Below are 6,065 nucleotides of genomic sequence, written 5' to 3'. Positions count from 1 at the left end.
AGAGCTAACTACTCAATCTTACTTTTTTTTCCTATTTTACATCTGAAAGTCTGCTCACACACAATTGACTGGCTTTTTTCCACCAAATCACTCCTGGTATTTTTCATTTATTAACCACTACACTATATCAATGTATTCCAATTGATTAATTTATTTGCAAAGCCATGAAACACATTGCATAGTCTATTTTCAAATCGACCTATTTAAAGATGGTATACTAAACCCCTCTGGGGAAAATAAGACTTAAACACAGACCTCTATCCCAGAAGCAGGGACACTACCACAACAACACATGAGCCTCTACTCAGTCTCAATTATTTTTCTTGAATTGAATTTAAATTCCAGCTGTTGCAGTGGGATTTAAACCCATGTCCCTGGAGCTTTGGCTTCTAGGATTATTAGTCCAGGGACATTACCAGTGCATCACAGTATGCTAAGGATTCTACTTAGCCTCACAAGTTCCTTCCATATACAAGTCCCACCTGCTCCTCCACCCCCCCTCCCCCCACCCCCGTACAATGAACAGATAATCTGCTTTTTTAAATAAAACTATTGAATACATAAACAATTCTTGAATAAAACTAATGGAAATTAAAGCATTTTTCCATATGCTATATATTATAATACGACCAAACAGTAACAACATTACATTGTCATATTCCATGTAATATAATCAACTGTCCATATCCGATCTTCTTTATTTAAATATATATTAAAATATATAATCACAAAGCCACCTAAATAATTTTCAGGTTCTTAGAACTCTCATACCACCAGACATCTCACTTCAAAGTTCTTGAATAATTAATTGAAGAAAGTGTTTTGTTTTGTGAACGTGTAACAACTTGCATCAACCCAATCCATTTTGGAAATCTCTTCCTTCTAGTATTTTCCTCATCAGAGCAAGATCAATTCTTAACCATTTCTCAGTGATATCCTTTGTTAAATTCACATTGTTCAAAGAGATTAATTATCCGCATGATATTCTATGGGCAAACTTTACTCTATCAGTTTGCCCCTTGTACAAGATTTCCTTTAGAATACTGTATAAATGCACTTCCGTATCTATAGCTTCTACTAGTGTAAATGTTTCAGAAGCCAGGGTACTTTTAACAACTCTTCGTTTTCTTGGCTACTCAAGCCCACAAACAATATCTATTATTCTTTCCCTCTAAGCATATGATAAACCCTGGTGTACTTATAAAGCCATCTAAAAGATTGCCATGTGCAGTATTGCTGAAAAGGATTACCCTCCTACCTTCTGGATCATCCAAAGATGAATATTTCAGTTTGCATTTTTCTGAATTGCTTTTCTTTAATGTCTTATTTGCTCTCAAAAACTTCCTCAATGCTATTATGTTTCATTGTTGCCCTCATTTCCAATATGTCATAGATCTAGTCTGAGTACACATTTAGGTTAACTGTCTAACAAACTTAACTAGTCTTCTTCTTTCCTGTAAAAGAGAAAATCTGAAATATAGAGTGGTGAGAGTAGGAGGGAATAAGTGATAGAAAGCTTGGTAGTATAGGGCAAAACAGAGTGGGAACAATCCTAAATTCAAAACCTACAAAATAAAGAAATAAAATGAGGGCAGGGGTTACCATTTGAAATAGTTGAATTCCTACTGTTGAGTTCAGGTGATTTACAGCCTGTTTATTTGCACCCTTATCCCTCATGTGACCATCACGTACTCTCACCCATCCCGTGTACCACCTATAACCTTTTAAATTCCAAACAATATAATCCTAGTGTGTAACTCAAAAGCAAAATATCTAAAATAAAAGCAAAATGCTGCTTGAAATACCCAGCCCTGTGGAGAGTGAAACAGAGTTAGGTTTTCAGTTGATGTTTATTATTTATTAGATTTACAGTGTGGAAACAGGCCCTTCAGCCCAACAAGTCCACACCGACCCGCCGAAGCGCAACCCACCCATACCCCTTACCTAACACTACGGGCAATTTAGCATGACCAATTCACCTGACCCGCACATCTTTGGACGGTGGGAGGAAACCAGAGCACCCGGAGGAAACCCACGCAGACACGGGGAGAACGTGCAAACTCCACACAGTCAGTCGCCTGAGGCGGGAATTGAACCCAGGTCCCTGGCGCTGTGAGGCAGCAGTGCTAACCACTGTGCCACCGTGCGATGTCTTTGCATCAGGAGTGGGAAAGAAATGCAATACATTTTAAGCAAATAAAAGAGGGAAGAATTAGATCAAGCACAAAAGAGAAAATTTGTTGCGTGATGAGCAGAAGATTAAATGACAAAAAACTTTGGTGGTCAAAGGTAGAAGTAAGACTAAAATCAAAACCTATTTAAAAGAAGTCAAAAAATTTGGTTACTGTCTGAAATTCTTTAATTCCAAATGTTGAATTCAGAAGACAAACTAGACTATCCACCTCAATTTACTGAGATCTTTATTCCTCACATAGCCACCACCCACTCTCACCCATCCCATATGGCACCATGCTATTTTATCGTTTATGGGATTCTCAAAGCATTTGTCACTCAAGTACTGCTTCTGGTGTCCAAGGTGCATTGCTTAAAATGCTTTATTTTTGGCATTGTGGATACACACAATCTCTTAAGATTTTGGTAGATCTTTTGTTTCCTTTTTAATCTCTCTGCATAAATATGTGTCTCTGGCATTAGCATTGCACCAGCATAATTACATACTTTGCTGATTTCTCATAATTCTGTGCACCCCCCCCTTGTTTTCTTCAAGTGAAAGCTACAGATCCTTTTGTTCAAATGCAAGAGACTGTGGCTATTTAGGTCACTTCAGATATTGGCAGTAATGATTTCTTCAGATTTGAATACGCAATAGTACTTCTTCCAATGAAATTATGTGAAAAGTCCAATGAAATTGAAATGGATAAGACTCAACATTTTATTATTTGTAATTCAACAATCAAACCAAAATCAAGATAAATTAGACACTAATTAACAGGCACATTGCAGCCAATACAAATTATAAATTACCGTTTAAAGAGCAGACAATAAAGATAGAGGTTATAGAATTATTAGACGGTCCACTGAATATGTATGACTGTGATTCTGGGTACAAAGTCCTTCAAAGCTCTGAACCTTTGCCAGTAAAATTTCAGTTCATTTTCTTTGAGTTTATAAACTCCAACCCACATTCAACAGTGATTTTACTCAACCTGGAGAGCCGTGGGAGTAATTATTATCATAAAAGGCAATGGTCCTGAAAGAATTAAATTTGAAGTTTGCATTTCCTCCACCCAATCTGATGTGGTAACACTGTGTTTGGGTGGAGAATTTTCTGTCTAGTACAAGGTCCTGGTGGAGATAGGAATGCAATCTTTGGTTCCTGATAGTTGTAGTTATGTCATCCTAGTTGGTGTTATTTTCATCTGTTTTTATCATACACTAACCTACACTTTGTTTTGTAAGACAAATGCTTGTTCTTGTTAAGGTTCACTGATGGTCAATCCTCTACTACTAGAAATATAGAAACATCAAAAAATAGAAGCAGGCTTAGGCCATTTTGCCCTTCAAGCCTGCTTATCTATTCAATATGATCATGGCTGAACAACTAATAGTGTTCCAGGGTCCCTGAATTAAGAACATGATCTTTTACAGAGGTGTCATTTTAAAAAAACAATATATGAATATTTACTGGACTTACTCCTTTATATTGTCCTGCATTATCTTCTGACTTGCACACAAACTGACTAGCAAACAGACTCGAGAACAGAACCCATTCACACCCTAGGGACTGCCTGTACCCCATTCCTGCTTTTTCCCATGCACTTTGATCTCCTTAACTAGTTCCTCTCTAAGCACTGTATCTAACTTCTTCTTGTAAAGAAAACAAAATAGAAATTGCTGGAAAAGCTCAGCAGGTCTGGCAACATCTGTGGAGACATTCCGAGTTAACGTTTTGGGTCCAGTGACCCTTCCTCAGAAATGATGGTAGCTGGGAAAAAGTTGTGCAGAAAATAGGGTGGAGGGAGGGCACAAGGGGTAAACAATAAATGGAAATAGAGCCCAAAGAGAGAAGAGCCCAAAGGAGTGGATAACAGTCAGGCTCAGAGAATGAGTAGCTACTGATGGGGACAATAGGTTGTGTCTAATAGCAGACCACATGATACCAAGACCTGGTGTGTGGGGATTGGGGTAAGGACATGGCAGAATGTGGCTCCATTCCTAAAATGATCAAACTCAATACTGAGCCCAGAAGGCTGTAGAGGTCCCAGTGGATAATGAGGTGAAGTTCTTCCAGCTCAGGCTGAAATTTGCTGGAGCACTGCGGAAGCCTGAGACTGAGATGTTGGCCAGGGAACAGGGTGGTGAATTGAAATGGCAGGCAACTGGAAACTCAGGGTCTTCTTTGTGGCTGGACTGTAGGTGCTCTGTGAAGTGGTCACGCAGTCTACGCTCCATTTCCCCAGTGAAACATTGTGAGCAGTGAATGCCGTAGACCAGATTGAGTGAAGTGCGGGTAAAGTGCTCCTTCTTCAAAAGGTTCAGTATTTTGGCCTCAACTGCTTTATGTGGCAAAGCATTCCCAAAGAAAGGGGAGTTCGGAACTTTGGACTCACAGTTTAAAGGTAGGAGGTAGGCCATTTAGGACTGAAATGAGCAAATTCTTTTTTCACCTAGAGTGATGAAGCTGTGGAATTCACTGCCCCAGAAAGTGGTTGAGGCTAAAACATTGAATGGATGATTTCTAGAAAAGGTTTGATACAGTTCTTAGGGATCAAAGGGTTTGGGGAGAAAGCAGAAGCAAGGCACTGTGTTGGATCATATTGAATGGTGGACCAGACTTGATAAGCTGAATGGCCTACTCTTGCTCCTATTTTCTCTGTTTCTCTTTTGCCCCCCGTAGTACCAGGAGCATGAAGGCTCTCTGCAGAACCCAAATATGTGCAGACTACGCTACCTGCAACCTATATACACCTGCTGTCTGCCAATGGCTGTGCCTATCTAGGCTGCATTATCTTTTATGGGCCCACAGAAATTTAGATTTAGATTAGATTTAGAAATAGATTTTATTGTCATGTGTACTCAATAGAGAAATACAGGAGTACAGTGAAAAATTTATAATGTCACCACAATAATATCATGGTGCAGCCATGAATGGCTCACCACTGCGCTGCTGCCTCCAGGCACCTGGTCCGACCCTGGCCCCAGCTGCAACTCATGTGCTCCCCACAAAATTCCCAGAGCAAAAGAAAGCAGTAAAAAGTGACACCTGGCAATGTACTCGCTGACCATCCTAGAGCTCCATTTTGACGTAAACAAGATGAGTCAGACCGGTTTGTGCCATTCGCCAGATTTACAGCTTTTTCCTCCTGAATGTGCTCTCAATCAGCCCCTAAAAACTGCAATCAGCTTCAAGATCCAGGACAGTTTCTCATGGCCTCTGTTTTAATGAGACTCACCAGTGATAGGAACTACACACCAGATGGCACTATTTTCAGAGTCTAGTTAACTCTGTTCCCAGCCCTGGTAGTTCATATCAACCCTTCCCTATGCCTCTTCAAGAGGAGCAAATTGAGACTGAGGTTACTTGGGTTGGATATTAAAGTTGATGATAATTTATCAGAAGAATGGCATTAGACTGGAATCGTATGAAAGGAGTGAACTGGAGAGTGATGTGGACAGGACCAGTTTGTAAAGGAGATTGGGAGTGAGCAGCAGGATGTGGTTAGATAACATGAGATTTCAAAAAACTACAGGGAATGGAGAGGAGAATACTGTTATTTGGTGGATTAATAAATGGCATGGATGGAATGTTAAAGGTAATGTGTTGCAATTGAGCAGCATAATGAAATTAAATTGAATGGTTCATGAGAGAGTATGAGGTGATGCAGAAGGGTTAGACTGAGTGCAATATGAAAGGGAATAGCAGATACAGTATAAAACTTCACAATGAGTACAGCCAGGGCTGTTTAGATTGCTAACCAAAACAGAAATTGCTGGAGAAACTGAGCAGGTTTTGCAGAACGTTTCTGAGGAAGACTGTTTTCTGTACAGAGTGCTATACTGTTGTAGGGCAGTAGGTGGTGGTGCAGGCAGTGACTGGTTTTGTT

This window comes from Hemiscyllium ocellatum, chromosome 25 (genome assembly GCF_020745735.1).
Source record: "Hemiscyllium ocellatum isolate sHemOce1 chromosome 25, sHemOce1.pat.X.cur, whole genome shotgun sequence".
Taxonomy (NCBI): domain Eukaryota; kingdom Metazoa; phylum Chordata; class Chondrichthyes; order Orectolobiformes; family Hemiscylliidae; genus Hemiscyllium; species Hemiscyllium ocellatum.
This window is presented reverse-complemented; position numbering follows the sequence as displayed.